This window comes from Canis lupus, chromosome X, assembly GCF_003254725.2.
Source record: "Canis lupus dingo isolate Sandy chromosome X, ASM325472v2, whole genome shotgun sequence".
In the NCBI taxonomy this organism is placed as follows: domain Eukaryota; kingdom Metazoa; phylum Chordata; class Mammalia; order Carnivora; family Canidae; genus Canis; species Canis lupus.
Genome location: NC_064281.1, coordinates 10,653,925 through 10,681,793, shown reverse-complemented (window position 1 = coordinate 10,681,793; position 27,869 = coordinate 10,653,925). Strand labels below are relative to the sequence as shown.

The 27,869-nt window shown below is 39.7% G+C and overlaps 1 protein-coding gene across 1 annotated transcript in view; it reads left to right on the top strand.

Moving 5' to 3' along the window:
* FANCB (FA complementation group B) overlaps positions 1–27,595 on the top strand; it is a 462,529-nt gene extending 434,934 nt beyond the window's left edge. The window contains exon 21 of the transcript XR_003131918.3: positions 27,394–27,595. The gene's annotated coding sequence lies outside the window, so the exon portion shown is untranslated. The remainder of the gene's footprint in view (positions 1–27,393) is intronic.
* Positions 27,596–27,869: the final 274 nt, after the last annotated feature.

Genomic DNA, 27,869 nt, shown 5'->3' with positions numbered 1-27,869 from the left:
ATTGGCTTATAATTTAGTTACCTTTTCTCCATTGTTAGAGTGTTTCCTTTGTTCTGCTGCTGTAGGTAAGGCTGCAATTAATGTTATTGTAAATAAATCAGAATATTAGTCACTTATGACATCTTTATGAAAGATTTCTGGGTGAGTAATATTAATTCTGGTGTTGAGGTGAGTTTTATCACATAACCCTGACATCACAATGTAATGAGCAATAAATATACTTGTAGTTTAAGTCACATGACCATGAGTTATCTGGTTGTTGAGAGCAAACCCAATGGCAAGTCATGCTCTGTTGACTAGAGGTGATGAGTTTAGTTGGAAGAGATAGATAGTTAAGTAATGTAGAAAAGAGGTCTTGCCATGAGTAGACATTTTTCCAAAGAAGACATACAGATAGCCAATAAACACATGAAAAGATGCTCAACATCACTCATCATTAGGGAAATACAAATTAAAACTACAATCAGATATCACCTCACAGCTGTCAGAATGGCTAAAATCAACCCAAGAAATAACAGGTGTTGGCAAGTAAGTGGAGGAAGGGGAACCCTCTTATACTATTGATGGGAATGCAAACTGGCACAGCCACTCTGGAAAACAGTTAGGAGGTTCCTCAAAAAGTTAAAAATAGAACTATCTTATAATCCAGCAATGGTACTACTAGATATTTACCCAAAGGATACAAAAATACTAATTTGAAGGGATACATGCATCCTGATGTTTACAGCAGCATTATCTACAAAGACCAACTTATGGAAACAGCCCAAGTGTCTGTTGACTGATGAGTGGGTAAAGAAGATGTGGTATAGGGGCACCTGGGTGGCTCAGTCACTTAAGCATCCAACTCTTGATCTGAGCTCAGGTCTTAATCTCAAGGTCATGAGTTCAAGCTCCAACTGGGCTCCATACCCACTTTTAAAAAAAAAAAAAGGATGTAGGGACACCTGGGTTGCTCAGTGGTTGAGTGTCTGCCTACAGCTCAGAGCTTGATCCCAGGATCCACGATCGAGTCCCACATCGGGCTCTTGCAGCCTGCTTCTTCCTCTGCCTGTGTCTCTGCCTTTCTCTCTCTCTCTCTCTCTGTGTCTCTCATGAATAAATAAATTAAATATTTTTAAAAAGATGTAGTGATGTATATATTACTCAGCCATAAAAAAGAATGAAATCTTACCATTTGCAATGACATGAATGGAGCTAGAGAGTTTTATGCTAAGCAAAATAAGTCAGTCAGAGAAGGACAAACGCCATATGATTTCACTCATATGTGGAATTTAAGAAGCAAAACAAATGATTATAGAGGATAAAAAGAGAGAGACAAACTAAGAAACAGACTGTTAACTCTAGAGAACAAACTGATGGTTACCAGAGGGGAGGTGGGTAGGAGGATGGGTGAGATAAGTGATGGGGATGAAGCAATACACTGGTGATGAACACCAGGTATTGTATGGAAGCACTGAATCAGTAAATTGTACATCTGAAACTAATATTACACTTTATGTTAACTTACTGTAATTTAATTTGAAACTTATAGGAAAAAAAAAAAGAAGTCTTACATTATGGAGTCTCATTTTATGCCAGGCACTGTTTTTGTTTCTAAGTTCTCATTTCTACCCTCCATGCGAGCATTAAGTCCTCCTCTTCCCTTAGCCTTTGCATTAATATTTATAACACCTGACAGCCAGTCGCATATGCTCAATGGGCACACACTTATGACTTTATCTTTCATACACACACAGGCACACTGTTCTGCAGCACTATCTTCCATCAGTCCTAACATCATCTCTTTTCACCTTAAGCCACATATGAAACTCAGTCAGCTGCTGAGGACAAGCTTAAAAGTTCCATTTTTTAGCTGAAGAGATGTTCAACTTTACAAAAGGAAAAATATTCTTACAGACTTACAGTTTTTAACTTACATTCATTGAGGAGGAAAAATTTTCCTCTACCCTTCAAAATTCTTCTGGCTGGTCTAAGAAGCACATTGACATGAGACAGATGAACAGGGGAAAATCAAATTTAATTACATAGCTATAGGGAATTTACATAAACTTGAGATTCCAAAGACAGGCAAAATGAGATAAGTATGTCAACCTGAACCAGAAACAGGCTGAGGCATCTGGGGCTTCATAGGGAAGGAAGGCAATTCACAGGAAGAATGGAAAGAGTAAACGTTGGATAAATAAATGTTTGCTGGGCCATCCAGAAACAATGGACCATAAAGAGGAATTTTATAAAACAGGCCTTGCTAGGTTCCTCTCTGTCTACCATACCTAATTCATATCATAATGCAGTTATCAATGGTAATGGCTCTCTTCCTGGAGCAGTTCTTCCATCTAAATTCTTTTACACAGTTAAGAGGAATGTCAAAGTTTTTTCCTGAGTATTTTTGGGCCTTGTTTCAGCTCGAAATAATCTGCATATCAAAGTGGCACATTTGGGGGCTACTCATTCTGGACCCCAACACATTATTTTTATCATAATGTTATATATATATGCATGAACATAATATATGAATAGATCTCTTGATGAGTGCTCTGTAACAGCCAGGAGTTCTTATACAGACTTCAGTGACTAAGCTTGTTTTATATGCACAAAAATCTTATGATGTAAAAACCATTATCATGTTAAAGAACAAAAAAATCCAACTGTGTAAATTTGAAGATTTAATTGGCTATATTGAGTGATTTATGAGTTGGGCAGCATCCCATCTAGCCAAGTAGAGGGGAGCTCAAGGAGTTGTACAAAATGGAAGGTTGTTTTTTTGGTTTTTTGGTTTTTTTTTTGAAATGGAAGGTTTTTATGGGAAGGAGGGTCAGGCAAGGATGTCATTAGCAAAAGAAAAGAAAGGGTTATTCCAGGCAAGGTCGCCTTCCCTTGGGGGAAAGAGTAGGAGGTCTTATTAGGCCAATTTACTTCATCTTCCTTTGGAAGGATCCAAAGGAAGGTGAAGAATCCAAAGGGTCATCCAAAGGAAGATGAAAAGGGTCCATGTGGCAGATTACCACATTGGTGGTAACCAGAAAATTCCTTACTGACCAGTTAAAACTACATCCCTGAGTAAAGTTGAAACTGCAGTTAGGTTAGGTATTAAGCTCCAGTTTGATGACATAGACTAGCATAAGTGACTCCATTTTGGGCCTCTGGGGTTTGTTGGTTTGGTTGGATTTTGACAGTCTTGATTTTATAAGAGCCAGTTTTCAGACATAGGCATGATCACTGCAGATCCACCACCTTAACCAGTATTTTTCTCATAAATGTTTATTTCTTAAAGATAGCAAGAAAACATTTTAAAACTGCATATGAACAAGGTAATAAAATGAATAAAATTAAAACAATTCATATATATGTATGTATATGATGTGTGTGTGTGTGTGTGTGTGTGTGTGTGTGTACAGAGAAAGAGTGAGAATACAGAAATGAGGAAGCGAGTGTTGTGGCCGCATGTCATTTCCATATACCAATTTCTGTAATCTTTAGTTTTGCTTGCAATTACAAATAATCCCCCAAAACTTAATGGTTTACAGTCACAAATATTTATTTCTCACTCATGTTGCATGTTGGAAGTGCCAAGTTAACTGTGGGTCAGGTGCATGGACTGTGGCTTTGCTCAGCTCTGATAGGCTCTGCTTGGCTTTGTTTATCTTCATGTTCTAGCACACAGACTTGAGGAACACTTAAGATAGGATCTGCAGAGTTTTTAGCAGAGAGGAAGAGCAAAAGGCTCAGTCAAACCACACAATTATTTAAAGCTTTTGTTTGAACTTTGTCTACATCACGGCACCTCCTACTTTATTGACCAAGGTATGTTATGTGGCCAAGTCCGGAATCAATGGGGCAGAAGCATCCTCTTACAAAGAAGTGAGGGAATGAACAGTTGTGAACAGTAATACAATAGATCACATCTTTATGTGTTTCAAGGTTGCCGGGCCAAACCTGCTATCAGCTCCCCCACGGCTATCTTATGGTGTTAGCACATTCCATGCTTATTGATTAAGAGAGCTAATCCCCACAGGAAAGATTTCCCTGGGATAAGTACATGTGCATTGCTTAAAGGACTAAGATTTTTTTTTTAAAAAACTAGTCACTTTCTTACTTCTGTATTAGCACAACTGATTCTGCACATGCTCCAGCTAGGGGTATTCTTCAAACCAAAGAGTTTTTAGGATGCATTCAGAGAATCATATACTTTTACATCCTTTTTTGTTACCTTAATTACTTTCTTATTTGCACTCCAAATGCTACTTTATTGAAATCCAATTCAAATTCAGATTATGGTCTCTGAATAAGAAGGCAGTGCTAACCTGTGCTTATTGTTATAAATGGCCCTTGGAGAAATCTGAAGTTTCTGTTGTGCTACCTAAAAAAAAAAATGTGAATGTTCCTTTTGATCCAGACAGCGGACAGTTGGACTAAAATGCCTATGGCAGTAGGAAGCCAACATTCTTAAGAAGAATATGATTTATGTAAAACTCATTTATTTCAGCATTACATCACCAGCACAGGATCAATTTGATGTTAATGTTTAATTCAGTATGTCCATTTTGCTAGGCAAACTAGAAGTCCTGCTGTTAACTTTTTGGTTAATTCAGCTTTCTACAAATGTATTTTCCTTTTATTGGAGCCTTTAAGGTACTTGACCTCAATCTATGCCACCCTCGCCCCATTTCTTTTCATTGCATGGATCATTTGTTCCAAGGGGACATGTGACAGCCTTCTAAAAAGAGTTTCTTTACTGTGTCTCTGGCTGTTCTTTCTTAACTTCAGAGCTTCAATCTCAGTATTTATGAACATTCAGGAACTCCACATTACTAAATTAGAAAGGCTGAATTAACAATGAAGTGTGGCTTATATGGTGCAAATGACACTCTGAAGGTTCATTGTAGGTGGTCATGTCTGGCCAGATAGTGAGACAGAAGGTATTGAGTTCAGGACGTGCGACCTCAAAGTATGGCACATTGACATATGGAATGTTTTAAGCTGAAATAATTTGAGAAGTGAAAGGTGCTGGAAGGACTCTGACTTTCCCCTGGAGTAGGTCTTAAGATCTTCATGTGAGAGGTACCTTCCTACACCAGGAAGAAAGGAGCATCCTGATCTCTGCAGAGGGAAGGGTGTTGAGGGAAATTTGAATGAAGCAGCCTTGCTAGGTTTCCCCCTTAGCTCTTAACCCTTTTTCCTATCATATTATTTCCATGACTTTCCACTCTTCATCAAACCTGGAATAAAAACACTCAGGTTTAACTTTTTCTTCAGATTTTCATTGCCTTATGAATGCTTTTATGCCACATTAAGATTATATTACATAAATTCATGTGCTTTTCTCTGTTAATCTGTCTTTTGTTATGGAGACCCAGCTGAGAACCTAAGATGGCTAGAGGAAGGATATTTTTCCTCCCAGTAAATATGTTATCTGGTCATGTTCAATCTTTAATAAACAGGAAATTTATTGAATTTTAATATCTTAATTGATTTATAAGTTAATAGGGAAAATTAGGCTGGTACCTCTATAGCAGGAAAAATAGTAGCATCCTATAATATACTGCATAATTGCTACTAAAATTTTAATCTACAAATTACCAGCAACATAACCTCAGTGGTTGGTAGAAATGCAAAGTCTCAGGATTCATTCTTGACCCACTGGATCAGAATCTGAAATTTTTTTTACAAGGTCCCCAGGGATTTGTAAAACACTAAAGTTTGAGAAAAACATACCAGAGGAGTGGACATATCATTTCGTCATATACAGACTATGAATAGACCAAGACTGAATCGTGAAGATGGAGACTTTTGTTCTTTTGGGACAGATTGTTTTTGGTACCTTACCATGCTCCTCTTCTAGCACTGTCCCTCCATTTGGCTCTATCCTAGTTCCACCACCACCTACTCTACCCTCCAGCTTCCAGAGCCTTCCAGCTGTTTCACCTGGCCAAATCTCCCAAAAGCCCTCATCAAGACCAGATCTTCATCTAAGCTGAACATTGGAATCCTGTTAAATCTGGAAAAGATTGATACCAGAGTCTCACACTCAGAGGTTCTGATTTAATGAATCTGGTACAAATTCCAACATGTAGCTAAGGTTGTAAACCAATCCACTTGTCCTCCTCTTTAGTTCTCTTCGGAGACATTGGATTGATCTTCTCTGATCCACCAGTCAACACTGAAGGATTTATAGATGTATTTGCATTTTTTGACTGGAGATTACCTAGACCAAGAGACTAATCTCTAGTGGTTTTGGATTTCATACTCCTCAGGGAGCTACTCCAATCAAACAAGAAGACTAGCTGCCATCTTCTACTGAGGCTGGGGGATTGCTGAGGACATTCAGAGGACAACTTGATATCTTCCCAATGGGATAAAGAGTAGCCATTGCTTTTAAGATAAGAAAGTAGATTCTGATTTCCTTGGTACCTTCTGGCGGACTGGGTGGAAAACACCCATGTTGCTCCCCTCTTCCTAGAATGGTTAAGAAGATGAAAGAAATCCAAAACTTTAGGAATGATCAGACTTTGGTGATGCTTACCATCTCCCTGCATGGTTCATGAATTAGCAAAAAAAAGCACGGAAGAGCTTCCTCTTCCTAGGAGAAATCCAATTCTGTTTTACTACCGTGGAGGAACCAAAAAACAATTTAAAACATCTTCTACTCTGTCGCTACTCTTCAATGGGTATCTGTTTATTGCCTAGCCAGCACCTATTCCATACTTCTTCCTTCCTAACAGGACCCAGTCATATCCTATAATGGGGCAGCCATGCTTTCTAGGTGGAATTATTCTCCCTTCTAGCTCTAATGTGGGTCCTAATTGGCCTAAACCAAACACTTGTCCTAGTAATTGTTTCAAGGAAAAGTTGTAACCTAGCTCTAAGCCAATCAGTACAAGAGAGTTTCCTGGCCAGTTTCCTGGCTAGTGTTATGGGCTGAATGTCGGTGTCTCCCACCCAAAAAAAATCATATTTTTGAAGCCCTAACTCCCAATGTGATCATATTTGGAGGTGGGGGCCTTTGTAAGAGAATTAGGTTTGGAGTCAGTCATGAAGGTGATGCCCTTGTGGTAGGATTAGTGGCCTTATAACAAAGGAAGAGATGAGAGCTCTTTTTCTACACATGTACACTAAAGAAAGGCCATGTGAGCGCACAGTGAGAAGGTGGCCATCTGTAACCCAGGAAATTCTCACCAGACACCAAATCTGTTGGTACCTTAATCTTGGACTTTCCAGCTTTCAGAACTGTGAGAAGTAAATGTCTTTTGTTTTAAGCTCCCCACCTCAAACTGTGGTATTTTATTTTAGCAGCCCAGGCTAAGACATCTAGCAGTTAGTTAATATGTGGATGGGAGGGTGGCACACATCTGAGTTGATCCAACCAAGGCAAAGGCAGGACACTGTCTGATAGTTGAGGGAAAGAGAGCTTTCTCTCTTGAGCTGAATCTAAAGAGAAATCATATAGCCCCAGGTGCTTCTTAGAACCTTAGAACCACCAGTGATGACACCATGGATGGCAGCATGAAAAGCCAAAAAGAATCCTGCCATTGAACTTTCCATTTGCATGACATTATCAGTGGTCTTTGTGAACTGCTTTGAGTCAGTATTTCTGTTACTCTAAAGCTGTAAATATCTGATACATGTGTTGATCAGGACTAAATGCCCCCAACTCTTACAATGACATGATTGCTTGCATCTTTGTACCCCTGTGATGAGTAGAACACCGCTTTACAAAGCAGGGCTTAGAACACTAGTTCTCAAACTTATCTGCACATTGGAGTCACCCAGGAGTTTCAAAAGATATTGAAGCCTGTGTCTCATCCCCTAGAGATTGTGATTTAATTGTTTTGGATATGATTGGGGCTTTGTGTATCTGCCTTATTTGCTTAGTTTTGGTGGTGAGAGGGCAGGTGGCAACTGGAAGGAGAAAGTGAAAGACTTCAATATAACAAAAAATAAGCCAATTCCAAAAGTTTATATTTTAGTGTTGCCATATCCAGGATGGTGCTTCTCCTAACCATGGCCCCTTGGACTCTGGGATAAGAGAAAGAAGAAATCCCAGTTTATAGATTCTTGAGGGGATTTCACTGATCTTGTGATAATCAGGAAACCAAATTAGTGAATGATGCAATTTCCTGAGTTAATTTCCAAAAAGCAAATGTTCACAAAGGTTCTATAGGTCCCAATACAACAATATCTTCTCCAATCTTTTCTCTGTTCTCCATCTCTCCCCAGTCACCATGACACCCCACATAGGCATTAGCCAAGAAACCTGGAAGGGACACTTTTGATGTTTTACCTCATCTCCTTTCTTAGGCATTTCAGAAAATGATTCATAGTCCAGAATTTCCCTGGATAGATGAATTCAAGGTTTTCAAGCTCTAAAATTATACAAATCAGATTGCGGGGAGAGCCATATCCCTATTAGAGAGCCATTGAGAACATAGCCTCAATGGTATGCCATTGAGGCATGCCAAATGAGGTATGCCAAAATGAATGAAAGCAGCAGTAAAAAGAAGAAAAGGAAAATTTATGTGAAAACATAGGACCACTTAACTTTGGGGAAGGGATGTCATAGGCCTAATCTCGAGAAAAGGAAAGAAAGCCAAGAGTTTTCTACCTAAATTCCCAATAATTTTGCTTTCCTACTAGACTTCTATAGGATTGACAAACATTCCTTTAGCCTTAGGCCTCAGCAACCTTAATTTGCTAATATTCTTCAACATTTAGTTATAAGGAAGTGTATCTAGGCTTGCACCTAGTAGCTTCCTCTCCACAGCAGCTACATGATGTATCAATCAGCTATTGCTGCTTAACAAACAATTCCAAATTCATTGGCATAGAACAACAAACATTTACTAACATTCTGAGAATTAATAGGTCTGAAAATTGGCTGGAATGACTCTGCTTCAGATTTGAAGTCTTTCATTCTTGTGCTATGAGGGATATGTCCTTCTAGTGACAATGAGAGAAATACAAAAAAGAAAAGAAAAACGATTTCCATTATTGCTCAGGGCTTAGGGTAGGTACACTATCACTTTCTCCCAAGTTCCATTGACTGAAGCAAATCGCATGGCCAAGCCAATCAATGAAGCAGAAAAATATAGTTCACCTAATGGTATGAAATTCAAAGTCACATGATAGAGTATGAATTCAAGGAGAAGCAAAGAATGGGAATCATAATATAGTCTATCACACATGATAAAGTCCAGGCTCTAAAGCAGAGGTTGGCAAAGTTTCTCTGTAAAGAGATAGATGGTGAATATTTTAGGCTTGGTGGGCCATATGGTCTCCATCACAACTATTCATCTCCACCATTTGCCATTTTAGTGTAAAAACAGCCATAGATGATATATACATGAATAAGTATGGCTGCATTCCAATAAAATTTAATTTATTGCCACTGAAATTTGAATTTCATATAATTTTCATATATCAAAAGACCTTATTTCTTCTTTTGATTTTTTTCCAACAATTTAAAAATGTCAAAATCATTATTAGTTCACAGGCTGTGTAAAAACAAGTGTCAGGCTGGATTTGGCCCATGAGCCATCCTTTGCCCACTCCAGCCCCTCACTTGTCTGTGGCCTCCCAAGTCTCACCTGCCATCTATCACTCCAAGCTCACTAAAACATAGTTTCCCAAACACCCTACCTGTTTAATGATATCTTCCCTTGCGTTTGTTCCTGCCTGCCCCTGGAATTCTCTTCTCTTCTCCCTGGCCTATTTAGCAAACTTCTAGTTCTCCTTCCACTCCACTGAGTGTTTTCACATCTGCAGTGCCTCCCCGGATTCCCTGGGATGGAGGTAATTCATTCTCTATACTCTCATTGCATTATGCACACCTGTTAGTCTGGGGAGATTAGCTATAGGAGCGTACAGCACTGAAATGTAAATGGCTCAGCACAGTAAATGTTGATTTCTCACACATACAATGGGGCCGTGGAATCAGTTGAGCATTTGTGTTCTACTCATTCAATCATTTAAGGACTCACTCTCCTGACTTGTGGCTCAGTCTTCCAGAAGATACTATAAATCTTCTCTGTTCTGCAGTCAAATGAAGAAAAAGAGCAAGGACTGTGAGAGAGGATTTATGGGCCAGGCTTGTAGTACACCCCTTCATTGGTGAGAACCCCATCCTTTGGCCACATGTAATAGCAAAGGAAGCTCTAGCTTCAATGACGTTGAATGGATGAATGGATGGATGGTGAGCATAGAAAAATTTCATTCATTTAGAACTGTGCACACTTGGCTCTTAGTAGATGACTAAGACATTAATATCAACTGAATTTGTTAACAAGCAAACAGGACTGAGTTATAACCAGATAAATTAAATTTCATGTTCCCTTTTCCCCCTGTGTTTTGAGGTGTTGTAGGTCTTTTGTAAAATGTGCCTTCTCTATGTCTAAAGTTCCTTTCACCAGTTAAAAACAGGATGATTTTACTCAGGCCTGCCCTAGCTTTGCCCCCCTCCCCAATAGTATGTTTGTTCAGATTGGGGACCACAGAGGACTTACAGGTGCAGCCTTTTTGCTGGGTGGCTCCCCAACCCCCTCCCCAGCTACCGGTACCCCCTCCCCCTGACTTTGCTGCCCTGAGTGTGGCCTTGCCTCTCCAATCTATCTACACTTGCTCTTAGCTGAAACAGAATTAATGACATTTGCTGTTTGCCTGTTTGTCTCGCACAGCTCCAAGATGTGTCCCTTTGTCCCTTTGTCAGCATGCTGCTTCGTACAACAGCTGCTGTTTTCAGCCATCCCTACTGAGAGAGAACAACACTGTTTCCTGTTGATATAGCTCCTTTGCTCTAAATCAAAGGTAACATGTTAAGGCTGTGGAATCCTTTTTAATGCCGTCTCTGGGGACTGTTGGGTTTTTTTTGATCATACATATACTTACTAGGATTAAATCCAGCATGAGTCTTCCGGGTGCATTCTGGGAGGGGTTACTGGGCACAAAAGGCAGAAAAGAGGAATAACATGATGGACTCTCTTCTGCTTCTGTGAGGATTCCAATCACTACTTCCCAGGTCATCCAACCCAGGGGCCACTAAACAGCCAGCAGCTGAGAAGAATTAGGTGCCTTTCTTTACATTGAAATGACATGGAAAATTCCAGAAAGAGTGCCATCTCCCTTCCTAGCTTTTGCTCTTCTGCTTGATAAAGTCTCTATCTCTCTGCACCTGAACACTCAGCTCTGTCCTACGTCCCTCTCTGCAGCTCTGTACCACATAGACTTCAGAGGGGGTGTGACTAGCACTACCCATCTGAGCGTCTGGCTGGGGCTCAAGTGACTGACCTGTAATAACACTCTTCATATTCCCACATGGAATGCTGATTTGCGGTTATAGTACAAAGCTGACAATTTTCGAGGGCTACATGCAGCCATTGTGCTAAGTGCTCTGCCTATGCCATCTCATTCAGTCTCCACACGAACACCCAGGAGTTGGCACTATGTCCTCCCATTTTATAAATGAGTGAACCGAGACCTGGCCAGAACACCTTGATCAAGGCCACAAGGCTGGGAAGGGCAGAGTGGGGACATGAAGCCAGATCTGTACAACTTCAGAATCTTTGATCCCAAATTCTATGCTGCTATCCAACTAGAACAGATGCAAAGAATCTAAGAGAATTTCTAGAATCTTAACACTCAAGCGTGGCCCACAGACCACGTCTGGGATCACCTAGGAGCTGATATCGGAAATGCAGAATCTCAAAAAACGAACTAGGGGTGGTGGAAGGGGAGGAGGGCGGGGGGTGGGGGTGAGTGGGTGACGGGCACTGAGGGGGGCACTTGACGGGATGAGCACTGGGTGTTATTCTGTATGTTGGTAAATTGAACACCAATAAAAAATTAATTTATTAAAAAAAAATCCAAGCATGCATTTCAGCAAAATCAATGTGATTCCTAGGCATATTAAAGTTTGAGAATTTGAGAATTTCTGATCTAAAAATGCCTTCTTGGGGTACGTGGCTCAGTCGGTTTAGTGTCTGACATAGGTTCAGGTCATGATTTCAGGGTCCTCAGATCAAGCCCTAAGTTGGGTTCAGTGGAGAGTCTGCTTGGGAGTCTCTCCCTCTCCCTCTGCCCCTGTGCCCTGCTCATGCTTGCTCTCTCTCTCTCTCAAATAAATAAATAAACTCTTTAAAAATTAAAACAAAACACAAATGAAAATGTCTCCTCCATTTTTAAAAAAGATTTTATTTATTTACTTGAGAGAGAGTGAAATTAAGAGAAAGATTACAGAGGGAGAGAGAGAAGCAGACTCCCCACTGAGCAGGGAGCCCAGTGTGGAGCTCAATCTCAGGACCCTGAGATCATGACCTGAGCCAAAGGCAGATGCTTCACCACCTGAGCCATCCAGGTGCCCCATGCCTTCTCCTTTTATGGAAGAATAAACATGTCAAATGATGAGCCTTGGTTCTGTCAATTGGTGCAGGTGCAGGACTGAAATCCTGACTGCCAGAGATGGGGCAGAGAATACATTCCATGGAGAGAAGTGAGACAAGACAGGTGGTAGTGTCTTAAACTGGGTTTCTGAGAAACAGCCCCTGTTTCTCAAATTTTAGTACAGGGAGGCTATTCGGTGTGAACCAAAAAACAGTATCTCTAAAGGAGGTGGGGTGAAGTGGGATTGAGCAGAGGGAGAATTTGAACCTTAGTAGAGTTGCAGCAGAGGACTTGGCGGACAACATGGAGAGCTGGGATGGCCCTTCAGTGTTGTCTGAGATTGAGGCAAGGGGCCAGATCTTTGTAGGTTCCACCACCGACCAGTTATCAGGTGATAACTGCCCCTGGTTGAGGACGACTCCCCAGGAGAGACAGCTGTGAGCCCCCAGCAGCCAACAGGGAGACAATACCTAGATCCTGCGGGGAGAGGGTCCAGGCACTGCGCTGCAGTGGAGAAGCTGCATAAAGGTTTCCAAGCTGTAAGCCAAGAAGGACGGGCAGTCATTCAGAATGACATCACCAGACTTGCATTTGCTAACAATGCCTTTGGCTCCTGGGTGGCAATGGATCAGAAGGAATGAGAGTCAAAGGAAGGAAATCCATGAGAGAAGAGGGGTTAGCTCAGACAAAAAGGGCAAAGAGTCCAGAGAAGTGAGCAAATTCCAGACACAATTTAGGCCTAGAAGGTGCAAGCTGCTGCGATTAATTTGCTGTTGAAATGCAGAGAAGGAAGTGTTCAGATGGACCATGACCTTCTGGAAGAGTTAACAGGGAGGATAAAGGTGGGGATCTGGATACGGCATCCCTGAAGGAGAACATTTGCAAGAAAAGATTAAAGTCTTCTTTGACACTTTAAAAGCCCTCAAATCTGCCACAAGATTTAAGGTCTTCTTCGATTTATCTGTTGTTTAGAATCATCGTCTCCAGAAACTGCAGTTGCTCCAAAATGCACAGCAAATATTTCGTGACTGTTCTCCAAACAAGTCTTCAAGAAAATGTAAACGTTTCTGGATTTTTTTGTTTTGCCCCTTGTATTTTTTAAAAAGATTTCTTTATTTTAGAGAGCATGTGCCCGTGCACCTGAGGAGGGCAAGGGGCAGGGGGAGAGGGAGAAAAATCTTCACACAGACTCCCCACTGAGAGCAGAGCCCAACCCAACATGGGGCTCAATCCCGGGACCCTCAGATCCTGTCCTGAGCTGAAATCAAGAGTCGGATGCTCAATGAACTGAGCCACCCAGGGCCCCCTTGGCCGTTATATTTTATTTAACCATAGAATGCAAAAGCTTTTGGTGAACTAGTTCTCAAATATCATTTTGTTGAGCATAAAAATCATTCAAAAGAATAATCATAAGAAAATCAATTTGAAATCAGCATGTTTCACACTTACATGAATAAAGGGCCCTAAGAAAATAGTGCGTGTGAGTTTGTATGTCCCCTTCACTACTGCCTCTCCATTTTTGCAATTACCCTGGTTGACAGAGCCAGGAACTGTTATTAATCAATCAATAAATTGATGCCATTATGCATCCAGACTGGTGTATTTCAAATACAGTTCAGTGCCTGTGTTATGCGGTGTTGAGGAGACAGAGATGAGTGGAACCTAGGAGCTCGCAGCATTGGAGACAATAAAAGTAAATATTTTTCTGTTATCAATTACAATTAAATTTAATGAGTACCAAAATAAATTAATTATCCCTAATACTAAGTGAACTTTTTTCAGATTTTAATATCTGTGAGATCAATATACATTTTCAAAAATAATGTTAGAGGAGAGGTAAAATGCTGAGTTGTTATTGCCTGAATATTGGAATTTGGACAAGTATTAAAGGACTCTATTAATCTAATTGCCACTTCCATTGAGATATTTGCTTTGAAACTAATAAAAAAAAGAGAAAGTGCTACACATAGTTGAATTTTAACTTTTATTTATATCCTCAATTGCCTTTTTAAAAAAAAGATTGTGTTTATTTATTTATAAGAGACACACAGAGAGAGGCAGAGACACAGGCAGAGGGAGAAGCAGGCTCCTTGCAGGGAGCCTGATGCGGGGACTTGATCCCAGGCCTCCAGGATCATGTCCTGGGCCAAAGGCAGACGCTCAACCGCTGAGCCACCCAGGCATCCCCTTAATTGCCTTTTAAATAAGCTTTTTATTTTAGAATAGTTTTACATTTAAAGAAAAGTTGGAATATAATACAGAGGTCCTATATGCCAGTTTCCCCTTTTATGAGCATCTTACATTGGTTTAATACATTTGTCACAATTAATGAACCAATATTGATATTTTATGACTAACTAAAGTCCATATCAGGTTTCCATCATTTTCCCCTAATGTCCTTTTTCTTTTCCAGAAACTCATCCAGGATACCACATTATATTTATTTGTTCTGTCTCCTTAGACTCTTCCTGGCTGTGGCAATTTCTCAGAATTTTCTTGCTTTTGATGACCTTTACAATATCAAGGAGAATTTGCCAGCTATTTTGTAGTGACCCCCTATTGAATTTTTTCTGATGTTTGTCTTATGAAAAGATGAGGGTTATGAGTTTTGAGGCAGAAGACCACAGAGGTAAAGCACCCTTCTAATCACATCATACATGCTATTGTCAACCTTAAAAATAAAACTGCCAGTTATTTTACCAGCAAAAATGGGTTTATTTGGGAATAGCAGAGAATTGCAATCCAGGACAAGCAAGCTACAGTGAAACCATAAAAAAACTCCTAACAAAAAAAAAAAAAAAAAACCTCCTAACAAACAAAGGGGAAGTTGGGAGGGGCTGTTTTGAACAAAAGTCTATTGAAGAAAAGCAAGAGTTGAGGGTGATGACAGTTTTCTCATTAGCTGAGTTGCAGGAGTAGTCAGTCAGTTTCCTACAGGAGATGCAGTGTACATCCTTCCCTGTTGGGCCTATAATTTATGATTCTTTCCTGTTAAGATTCTTCTGTTAGGGGTCTGTAATTGACACTTCTTCCTGTAATTGACATTGGGTGGTACATACCAACCTACCCTTCTAGTATCCTGAGCCCACCTTAGTGAGGTTTCCCTTTTATAATTTTCACACAATCAAAATGACTTTCCGTGATGAGGTTGACCTTGATCACCTGATTGAGGTAGTGTTTGTCCGGTGTCTCCACCATAAAGTTACTCTCTTCTCTCCCTTTTCATATTGCACTTTTTGGAAGGAAGTCACTGTGCATAGCCTACACATAAGTGGAGAGTAATGTTCCACCTCAGTGAGGGCAGAGTATCTACATAAATTATTTAAGATTCTTCTGCTTGGGAGATTTGCTGCTTCTCCTCTAGTTAGTTATTTAGTCATTTACTTATATCAATATGGACTCATGGATGTTTATTCTATGCTTTGAATTATAATCCTATACTACTGTATTTTATTGCTCAAACTATTCCAACTTTATCCATTGGGAGCTCTTTCAGTTGACTCTTGCATCCCTTGACATACCCCCATCATCATGGGTCTTTCTAGCATTTTATTTCTGGCACTAAGATGCTCCAGACTTGTCTTGTGTATTTCCTGCCCCAGCCCTAGAATCAACTCTTTGTCCAAAGAGCCCTAGTTCTTTTTATCAGAGGATGCTTTTATTGTAGAATGCCCAAGATTTGGGCAGTAGGTACCTTAATTGTCTTTTAAAGTGGCTTTTTAAAATGTCCCACTCTTGTGTTGCACTAGAAAGAGATGTCATTGTGCAAATAAAAGATTTCCTGTGAAATACCAGGACACGCCATCAAAGGCAGTAAAAATAAGAAATCTCAGGAGAGACCACAGGATTCTTAAAGCCAGGAGTGGTTGGTGAGGTGGTTGGTGAGGCGCATACACATGTGACAAGGAACTATCATATCACCCAGGCACCAAACAGCTATTAGTCTAAAGCTTTTGGCTGACTTTCAAAGGAAGCTGAATCTCTTCGAGCAGATGCGTGATTTGATTCAAAAAGAAAGAAGAAAAGAAAGAAAGAAAGAGAAAGAAAGAAAGAAAGAAAGAAAGAAAGAAAGAAAGAAAGAAAGAAAGAAAGAAAGAAAGGAGGCACCTGGGTGGCTCAGTGGTTGAGCGTCTGCCTTTGGCTCAGGTCATGATCCCAAGGTCCTGGGATAGAGTCCTGCATTGGGCTCCCAGCAGGGAGCCTGCCTCTCCCACTGCCTATGTCTCTGCCTCTCTTTGCGTGTCTCTCATGAATAAATAAATCTCTAAGAAGAAAGAAAAAGAAAGAAAGAAAAAGAAAGAAAGAAAGAAAAAGAAAGAAAGAAAAAGAAAGAAAGAAAGAAAGAAAGAAAGAAAGAAAGAAAGAAAGAAAGAAAGAGAAAGAAAGAAAGAGAGAGAGAAAAGCAAGCAAGCAGGGTTTAACCAAGTAAGAAATGCAGGCATAGTCTTGGTGTTCTTAGTCCACCAACAAATTGTCATCCTAAAGCTGGTGGAGACGTCAAGTCCAGCAGCTCAGATTTTGTTTGAAAAGCAGCCCATCACTGTGTGCTGAAAATGAACCCCAGGAATTTTTAGACTCTGCGGTGTGAAGAAGGTCTAGATGCAACCTTGCAATAGTGAAGAGAAAATTGCATATAAATATATTAATGCATGTTTTCTTGTTTTAGGTACATTAAATATAGTTTGTTTTATCCTTAAAACATCAATAATTAAATTGATGGTTTTAGGGGCACCTGGGTGGCTCAGTCGGTTAAGCATCTGCCTTCAGCTGGGGTTGTGATCCCGGAGTCATGGAATCGAGCCCTGCATCAGGCTCCCTGCTCAGTGGTGGAGGGGAGGGGACTTGCTTCTCCCTCTCCCTCTGCCTGCTGCTCACCCTGCTTGTGCGTGTGCTCAGGCTCTCTCTCTGTCAAGTAAATAAATAAAATCTTTTTAAAAAATTTAAAAATAAATTGATGGTTATACAGTTGATAGAAATTTAGAATCAGAGAAATAATTCCCCCATGCCATTCATCCTTGAACATGGAAGGCTCCTGAAGGCTCAAGGCCTTTACCTGGCCTCACATTTGAGCCAATAAATAAAATTTAGTTTTTCTTAGAGCCATTTTGCGAAGTCCTTGTGAAATCACCAGCTTCTCCTTCTCCCCATCTCCCTCTTGTGCTTTCTGCAGTCTGTGAAAATCTTTTTGAATGTCAGATATGCTTGTCGGCATTACTCTAGTTTCTGGCTTTGTAAAAAGATGAAATGGTCCTTTTTTTCTCTATTCCCTGCAACTGTCTCAATAGTGGAGGGATATCTGAAACTTAAGATTTCAAAAACTGCTTTTTTTTCAATTTCTTCTATAGTTATTGATCTATTTAAGTATCTTACTTCTTTCTGGATCATTTTCTTAAAAACTAGAAACGTTTCCATTTTATCCAAATTTTAAAAAGTATTAGCTTAAAAATAAGTAGAGTATTTGTAGATTTCTTTTCTATTTCCTCTTACATATGATGCTCCTATTTTATTCCTAATTATGTTTGCCGAGCTTCATCCTTTTTTCTTAATTAGGCTAGTTAATGGTTCATCTATTTTTTCTCATTTTCAAGGAAAACATGCCATTTTTCTGTATTTTCATTTATTAATGTCTTTGTATATTTATTAATGAATTTCTTCTACTTTCCTTTGGTTTATATTTTTTATTATTTGCTCCTGGAATTGACTGCTAAATTCATTTATTTTATTTTTGTTTGTCTAGTAAATGACTTGCAGTCTGGAAGCCATATTGGTCATATCCTATATGCCTCATCAACATTATCATTATTTTTAGAGGTTCTACACTTGCTGATTTTACTATTTAGTTATTTTGGTAAAGTAGTTTTAAATATTTAAGTTCCCGAAGCTTTTGTTTCTAGTTTTGTTCTTTATTTTTAGTTTAATTTCATACCCATTATCTTTAGAACTAGACCATCTCCCCATTCATAGGAGATGAATAATGCAAAGGGCATGGTGTACCTGCCACCATGGACTTTTGGATTAACAGATAAGCGTGTGTGTGTGTGTGTGTAAATATTTTAAGGAGGGAAGAAACTATTGCTTTTGTTTTTTATTTAAGTATAAAATTAATATAAAATGTTATACTGGTTTCAGGTGTACAATATAATGATTCAACAATTCTATGCATTTCAGTACTCATTGAGATAAATGTACTCTTGATCCTCTCCACCTATTTCATCCATTCCCTCATCCACCTCCCTTCCGGCAACTACTGGTTTGTTCTCTATAAGTAAGCGTTTGCTTTGGGTTTGTTTCTCTTTTTCTTTGTTCATATGTTTTGCTTCTTAAACTCCACATATCAGTGAAATCATATAGTATTTGTCTTTCTCTGACTGACTTATTTCACTAAGCATAATATCCTCTAGGTCCATCCATGTTATTGCAAATGGCAAGTTTTCATTCTTCTTATGGCTGAGTAATATTCAATTGTGTGTGTGTGTGTGTGTGTGTGTGTGTGTATCACATTTCTTTATCCATTCATCTATTGATGGACACTTGGATAGTTTCCATATATTTCTTGGCTATTGCAAATAACACTTCAATAAACATAGAGGTACATATATCTTTTTGAATTAGTGTTTTCTCGTATTCTTTAGGTAAATACCCAGTAGTGAAATTACTGGATCATGTGGCATTTCTATTTTTAATATTTTGAGGAACCTCCATACTGTTTTCCACAGTGGCTGCACTAATTTGCATTCCCACCAACAGCACCCGAGGATTCCTTTTTCTCCATATCCTCACCAACACTTGTTATTTCTTACATTTTTGGTTTTAGCCATTCTGACAGGTGCAAAGATGATATCTCGTTGTGGTTTTGACTTACATTTCCCTAATTATTATGGATGTTGAGCATAAGAAACTATACTTTAATGTACACAAAACAAGATATACATACAATTATATATTATTCTTTTCAATATCACAAAGATCATGCGTAAACTGATCCTATTAAGACCCTAGGATTTTCCCAAAGATAAATACAGCAAATAAACCATTTTTCAATAAAAATGGAGCTAAATCTAACCTGGAGGAAACTAAGAAGCAGCTATTCATCCTCTATACCATCAAGATAGTTTTTTCTACCATGTTTGGGTTGGAATATGGCTTCTTCTGCTCTAGTGTCTACTAAACACATAGACAGATAAGAGTCATCTAGGAATTTTTTAAACATTTCAAGGCCATACCCCTAACCAATTAAATCTTAATCTCTGGGTGATATGCTATATGTTGGCAAATTGAACTCCAATTAAAAATAAATAAATAAATAAATAAATAAATAAATAAATAAATAAATAAATAATATAAAATAAACCTACAATAAATCTTAATATCTGGGTAGGACACAGGTAGGACTCAGTATTTATGAAGTACCCCAGGTGATTCCAATGTGAACACACAGTAGGACCCACTGCCCCATGCACATAGTAGGACACACAGCTCAACCTTGTGATTAGTCCTCAGTGTTGCAAAGCAGTAATTCTCAAGCTTAAGCCATATCAGGATCATTGGAAAGGCTTGTTAAAACACAGATTTCTGGCTCCCACCCCAGAGTATCTGATTCAGTAAGTCTGGGGTGAGGCCCAAGAACTGACATCTCTAACAGTTTTCCTGGCCATTCCAATGCTGCTAGTTGCAGACCACACTTTGAAAAGCAGTTTACAGATTATTGGGCTTTAGTTTCAGAAGGGATACAATATTTGAAATTTAGCTATGGCATGAATTCTTTTTGAGAAGTCACCATAACTAGACTTTTTAAAAAGAAAGCATATTGAATACATTTTTCAAGACCATATAAACTTACATTTCATAAACCTGCTGTGTGCTCTCATTTAAAACAAGTACTTCATAGGTGGCTGAGCTAATTGCCATATTAACAGTTCAAGTGTGATGTAGTTGCTCCAATCTAAGAACTTCATTTAGCATTTTAGCATTAATTTCTAATCAACTGCTAATGTTTTCCTATGTCTTTTATGAGCTCATCTGTGTGTAGATTAATTCTTAATCTTCACTGATTTCTGTAGTAATAGGACTCAGTGTTCCTTTTCTCTCTAAAGATACCTGATATTAATTAGAATAAAAGAAAACCTTTCTATGGTGACAGCATCTGTGTGTGAACGTGGGTGTGTCAGCAGGTGAGAGCACTAACCAAGTGCAGTGGGGTCTAGTAATTCAAAACAATGGTCCAGTTGTGGGTTGAGGGTTTTGAATTCTTCTGCTGTACAAGTGCCTAAAACTTGCATGAGATCATCCTGCCCCATGGTAGCTTAGACCTGAACACAGGGGCCAACAAACTATAGCCGTGGGCCAAATCCAACCCATCTCTGTTTTATAAATAAGGTTTTATTGGAAAACAGCCATGCACATTTTTTATATATTGTCTAGGGCTGCTCTTGGGCTACAGTGGCAGACTTGAGTAGTTCAGCCTACAGAGCCTAACACAATTACTTCCTGGACCTTTATTTTAAAAAAGTGCCAGCCACTAATCGACTTTCTATGGGTAGGACTGATTAGCCATCCACATAATCATGCAGCCATAGGCTCGTCCTACCTATATTCTTCCTCACAGTTCTCAAGGCTACTAAGGAAACTTTGCCAAACATTTTACTGAAGCCCTAGTCTTATAAACTTGTCAAAAAGGTAAATGGTGCTTCTTTGACATAACTTATGAATACCGAACCTCCTACTGGCTGGGAATAGTGGCTCACTTAGAGTTAGTCCTGTCACTTTGAGAACCTAAGGTTTATCTTGCTGAATCAGAGCTCTTGTTGACTAACTCTGATGTTCTTTGTGGGGAGTTTCTGAGGAATACTTTCTGCATGGGTTGTCATCATTATTTATTCATTATTTATCTTCTCTTTTGTGATAAATGGTAGTTGACCTCAAGGGCAGTTTTTGAAAGGTCAAGAAAATGTTTTCCAGTGGCAATAATGGGAACCATAGGAGTGGGTACATACTGGCACAGGATAATATTAACCCTGATGGGCTTAAAGATGTGAACGAGAGAGAGAGAATGGTGCATGTCATCCCAACTTGCTATTAAAATGAATTTTATAGGGCTAGGGGATTAGCACTTCCTATCGCATCAGATCCTTAAAACAATGATAGTTGGCAAGAGAACAAAATATGTGGATGGGAAAGTAAAAGAAATGTGGCTAGAAATTGGCAGTTCCCATCCCTTTAGGGGACAGGACAGCAACACATGAGAATCTCTGTATGGGGTGAGGCAAGTTGTGGGTGAGGAAGCAGCCACAGCAAGAAGAAAGTAAATTAAAAAGTGAAAGAGGTGATTAAGAAAAGGCAATAACAACTTGGAAATGAATGTGATAAGATGGCAAAAAGGAAGCCAGCTGAGTGAAGGAAGTTGGAGTCATCTTGTGCCTCACTGCTCTAGAGAATACACCGTGAATACCAGATTTAGCTCTGTTGTGAGACATCGAGGATTTGCTGAAGACACGAGACTAGTGATGAGAATTACTGAGCCCTGAGAAAAAGTAATTTATAGATAAAGCAGTGCAATGCTTCTTACCAGACGGGCTATGAGTAGAGAGCAGTGCAGTGAAAAAAAGGGGGAGGGCCTGAAAGACATACTTCTGTCCCACTAAGAAAATATTTGTTTATATTGTGTTTTTGTGGTCACTCTGCATGAGTAGAATCACACAGTAACATTCAAATCCCACTCCCTTGCTTCTACTGAGGAAGAAAAAAAAAGAAAGGAAAAAAAAAAGAAAGGAAAATAAAGGGAGGAAGGTGAGTTGGTGGCATTGTTTGCTGCTGTGTTATTCTAAATCAGAGATTTTTAAATGGCAGGGAAGCACATGTTGATACTGATTGATTTTATTGTGTATTTTACATTTAAATCCACTTACTAAGATCTTGCTTGATTTTTATTGTGCATTTTTCCCTTTTTTATTACATTTTTATGTAAATTCAATATGCCAACATATAGTATAACACCCAGTGCTCATCCCATCAAGTGCCCTCCTCAGTGCCCATCACCCAGTTACCCCATCTCCCCACCCACCTCCCCTTCTGCAACCCTTTGCTTTATTGTGCATTTTAAATTTAAATTTACCTATAGCAGCTCTGCTGTTGCCAAGCATTGTGCTAGGAGGTGACCAAATAAGACACAGTCTCTGTCTTAAAGAACTTTTGTTCTAATTGGAGAATCAGAGAAATAATCATGAATTTATTTAATGCATGTGCTATAATGATGAGGTCCAAAGGAGAAACATCTAGAGGAATCTAGGAAAGCTTCCCAGAAGTGACATCTAAATTGAGACTTGAGAAATAATTATGAGTTATTAAAGAGAAAGGCTGAGGTACGGGTGTTCTCTGCAAAAAGAACGTAAAAGATGTGCTAGACTGATTGCAAAAACAGCCCAGATTCTCCACCCATCTATGCACTCAGCCCTTTGCAATGTAGGTTTGCAACTGGAATGGAATCTATTTCCAACCTGTTGAATATGGGATGATCTCGTGATTTGTTTTGGCTAATAGAATACAACAGAAATGACTGTGTGTCCGTTTCATGCCTAGTCATAGGAGGCCTCACATGCTTGTTTCCTTCCTTCCTTCCTTCCTTCCTTCCTTCCTTCCTTCCTTCCTTCCTTCCTCCTTCCCTCCCTCCCTCCCTCCTTCTTTCCCTCCCTCCCAACTTTTTCTCTTTCTTTCTTTCTTTCTTTCTTTCTTTCTTTCTTTCTTTCTTTCTTTCTTTCTTTCTTTCTTTTTAACCCTGCTACCACCACGAGAATAAACCAGGGCTTTCCTACTTGAGGATGAGAGAGCATGTGGAAGAGAGCCACATGAGGCCATGCTAGATCATTCTAAACCAGCCAGCCCCCAACTGGCCTGCTAAATGAGTAAAGACTAATGAGCCAGTCCAGTGAATCTGGCCCAAATCAGAGATATTACTCAGCTGACCTATAGGCCCATGTGGAGTAATAAATGATTGTTGTTATCAAATACTGAGCCTTGGAGTACTCTGTTAAGCAGCAGTAATTTACTAATATAGCAAAGCTGAAGATGTAAGAGAGTAATGCCCATTCAATAAACTGGAAGTGATCTAACATGGACGGAAGATGAAATAAGAAGAGAGAGGAATGAAAGGTGAGGATGGAGAGCCAAGAAAGAACTGGATCCTTCAGAGTTTTATAAGCCTTTTTGAGTGACAGGGAACTATCTAGGGGTTTAGAGCAGAAGTGTGATCAGATTTTCATTTTAGACATGTTACTGTGTATAAAGGTTAATAGCTAGGAGGAATATAAACTAGAAAGGGGGAGGTCAGTAAAGTGACATTTATAGTGGTCTAGACTAGAGTTGATAATATCCTGAAATAGAATAGGGACCGTGAGCTTGGGTAGAAATGAACAGATTGGAAGCATAATTGAAAGATAGAATGAGTAGGACTTAGTGCTTATCAAACATGAAAGATGAGGGAGACAAAAAGTTCAGAGCTGATGCCTGGTGTTCAGTGAAAGGTTGGGGGAAATCATTCTTTGGGACAGACACCCAGGAAGAGATTGAGGTTTGGATGGAGGTGGAAGAGATAAAAGCATAGTTTGGGATTTGTTAAGTTTGTGATGCCAATGGGATTCCTAATCAGAGATGCCCAGTAAAGAGTTTGTTATATAGATCTGAAGCTCAGGAAAGCAACTTGAGTTGGAGATATTTTTGGCAATTGTTAGCCTATAGTCAGTACTTGAAACCATTCAAACATTTACTGAGCACCTAAATTATGTGTTGTGTGCTGGTCTATATGCCAAGAATATGGAGGTTGGCAGTACTGATCAACCTTGATCAAATAATCACAAATATAAATATAGTGTCTTAAATACTGTGAAAGAAAGATACCTGGTGTGGCTCAGTGGTTGAGCATCTGCCTTTGGCTCAGGGTGTGATCCCAGAGTCCTGGGGTCGAGTCCCGCATTGGGCTTCCTGCATGGAGCCTACTTCTCCCCCTGCCTGTGTCTCTACCTCTCTCTCTGTGTGTGTCTCTCATGAATAAATAAATAAATATATATATATTTTTTTTTAAAAAGAAAGCTATAGTAAGCCATTGAAGTATAGCATAGAAACTTGAAACTTGATCCAGTCTGAGGAATCAAGGCATAGTTCCCTAAAAAAAAAAAGCAGGGGTGCTTAAACAGAGATCAAAATTATGAGAGGAGTTTCTAAAGTCATTCAGGAGAGAGAGAGTCGTAAAAGACAATGTTCGAGAAAAGGGGACAGAAGCAGTGGGCCTAGTTTAAAGACCTCTGGAGTCAGTGTGGTAGGATCACAGGGAGAGAAGGAAAACTGGTAGAAGAGAGATAGATAAGGTATAGTAGACATGGATAGAAATAGACAGATTTGGAAAATGAGAGGCAAAACTGCCAAGACAACAGGTTGAGTTAGAGGCAGAGAGATGGAGGAGAAATTATTGAGAATTATTTGGGGGGAATTGTTTGTGTATCTGAATAGATGATGACGCTATTCATTAAAACAGGAAACACTGGACAGCTAGATCAAGATTTTGAGAGAAGGCGCCTGGGTGGCCCAGTTAGTTAAGCATCTGCCTTCAGCTCAGGTCATGATCTTGGGGTCCTGGGATCAAACCCCACATTGGGTTTCCTGCTCAGCAAGGAGTCTGCTTCTCCCTCTTCCTCTGCCCCTTCCCATTCTGCTCATGCTCGCTATCTCAAATAAACTTTTAAATCTTGTAAGAAAAAGATTTGGAGAGAAAATGCAAGGTATCAGTTTTGGAAATATTGAATTAGAGAAGCCTTTAAAATATCCAAGTGGCAAGGTGGAGGAGGATGTTGGACATACAGGTTTGGAGCTCAGAAGGAAGACCTGACCTGACATTTAATAAACTTGTGGATCATCAGGATATAAATAGTAACTGAAGTCAAGGGCAGGGAAAGTTTGAGGGGAAAAAATTCTTAGGACCAAGCCTTGAAAAACTCAGTATTTACAAGACAGATATTCTGAGATGAGCCCACAGAGGAATATAGATGGAGTAGTCCAAGAGGTGGGAGGGAAAGTATGGTGTCAGAATCCAAGCCAATAAATAAATCTATTTATTTAATAAGCACTCATCTATAGGCTTTAGGCCACTAAGAGGTCAGGGAAAAGGTGACTAAGTGTCCACTGGGTTTAGCAATATGAAGGTTACCAACAGCATTCTCCAGAGCCGTCATGGTGAAGCGATGAGTGCAGAAGCCACTACAATAGAATGAGCTGAGGGGAAGTGGGAAGTGAGGACATGGAGGGGCATCTATGGATAATTTTCAAGAATTGTGGCTAAGGAGGGATAGCAAAGTAGGTGGATGGCAGAGCAAGGGTTTATAGACAGACTTTTGTTGTTGATGGTGTTGTTCATTTTTTGGTCTGTTGATTGGTTTCGGTGAGAGAGACTTGGGCTTGGGGCTGAGAAGAACCCAGTAGAAAATGACATATGGAAGAAAAACAAGGGACAATCCAAAGTGAATGAGATCACTTAAGAAAAATATATAAAAGGAGAAGAGAATATGGTCTAGGAAGAATATATGTAAGAGATATTGTCATTTAAGGGAATACAGAGGACACATGTACTAAGATCTGGAGGGTGAAAAGGGACAAAGCAGAACATAGTTCCAAGGAAACCATGGAAAGAGTGTGTTTCAAGAAGGAAAGGGAGGTAGATCCAGGGGGTGCTGAGAAGTCAAAGAAATGTGCTGAGAAGTCAAAGAGAATAAACACTGAAATATGTCCGTTGGCTTGAAAGAATGGTCATAATGGCCTGGGGTAGAATTGGCTCCCTGGAGCAGTGGGATGGAATCAGATTCCAGTGGATTAAAGTGTGAGTGGACAACCATCTCACAAAGAATGTTCATGAGGAGGAGAGTGAGCCTAGAGGGAGACCCAAAGGCAAATAGAGCTGTGGGGTTTTGCTTTTGTATTTTAAGTAAGTTGGAAGAGAGGTAAAGATAATTCAATACTGATGAGAAGGAAGAAACTGAACACAAAAGATGGGATAAGAGAGTGAGGTCTCAGATACTGGAGGAAAGAGAGAATGAGTGAAAGGAGTAGACTAGGGAGAGGGGAGACCTTGTAGCCACTCTCTCTCTTTTTTTCAGATTTTATTTATTTATTCACGAGAGACACAGAGAGAGGCAGAGACATAGGGACTGGATGTGGAACTCAATCCCAGGACCCCGGGATCATGACCTGAGTAGAAGGCAGATGCTCAACCACTGAGCCACCCAGGTACCCAAGACCTTGCTCTCTCGTGTGGCAACAGAAAACAGGAAGAAATGCTGATGGAAGCAGGGATGTTTGGATTATTGATGACAAGACACTGAGGGAGTTGTGATATGGTGTGCTTTTGTTTTCTTTGTTAAATAAGAAACAAGATTGCCTCCTGAGAAAGAATCAGGGAGAGGTAGACAGCTTCAACTATCTTGGCAATATTTTATTTCCTATGTGTGTGGTGGATATGCAGGTGAACTTTGTTCTTTATACTTTTTCATACGGCTGAAATATTTTATTTGAAAAAAAGAATTATGGGTGGGGCACCTGTCTGGCTCAGTCGTTAGATCATGCAACTCTTGATCTCAGGGTTGTAGGTTCGAACCCCATGCTGGGTGTAGAGATTAGTTAAGAAAATAAAAAATACAATCTTTTTTAAAAAAGACTAATGGGAAATGTGGTAGAGTCAGCAATTTCGGAAACACTAAGTTTTGAAATAACTGATGTAGGAGAAAGAGCTGGCTGGGGTGACATGGGATGCTGGGCGGGTGGCATCCTAGTTGATTTTAGAGACCATGGATTCACAGCAGATGGCCAGCTGTTCACCAGATCTCTTCTCTTTCCTCTAGGATAATTAGCTGGGCTGCATTTTCCAGCCTGTGATGCAGCCAAATGCTTGCATCTGGACCAAAAGGATGTGAGACAAGTGATAGAAACCCCCATCCTGACCCTCTACAATCCTCATGTATGTGGTCTTTTCTTTTCTTTCTCCATTAGCTGGTTGAATAGAGAGGGCTCCAAGGACTTAGAGGAAGACAGAGCCACAACAAGGCAGGAGCCTGGGTTCCTGCATGAGCAGCTGGACAGCAGGCTCCCAGGGGAGCTGTTGGAGTGAGAAGACTTGTGATGCTCTCTGATGTAAGTGACTCATTCATTTTGACTGCGCCAACCTAATAAAATTTGAGGATGCTTTGTTACAGTAGTTACTGTAGCCTTGTACTCATCTTCATGCGCGTGAAGTGATTTTTTTTTTAATAGTGCCATGTGTGGCCATGTGCAGATGATGAGAACTATTACATTACATTCTCTGGATTAGATAATTGAATAGGATGGCCCAAAGGGCAAAAAAATGAAAGGAGTAATGAATAGATGATTGGATTTGTGAACAATTACATTCATTGAATAATGAGTACATAACTAATTAGGATTCCCATTTGGAGGCAGAGGACTTGAGAGACATCAAAAGCATGACT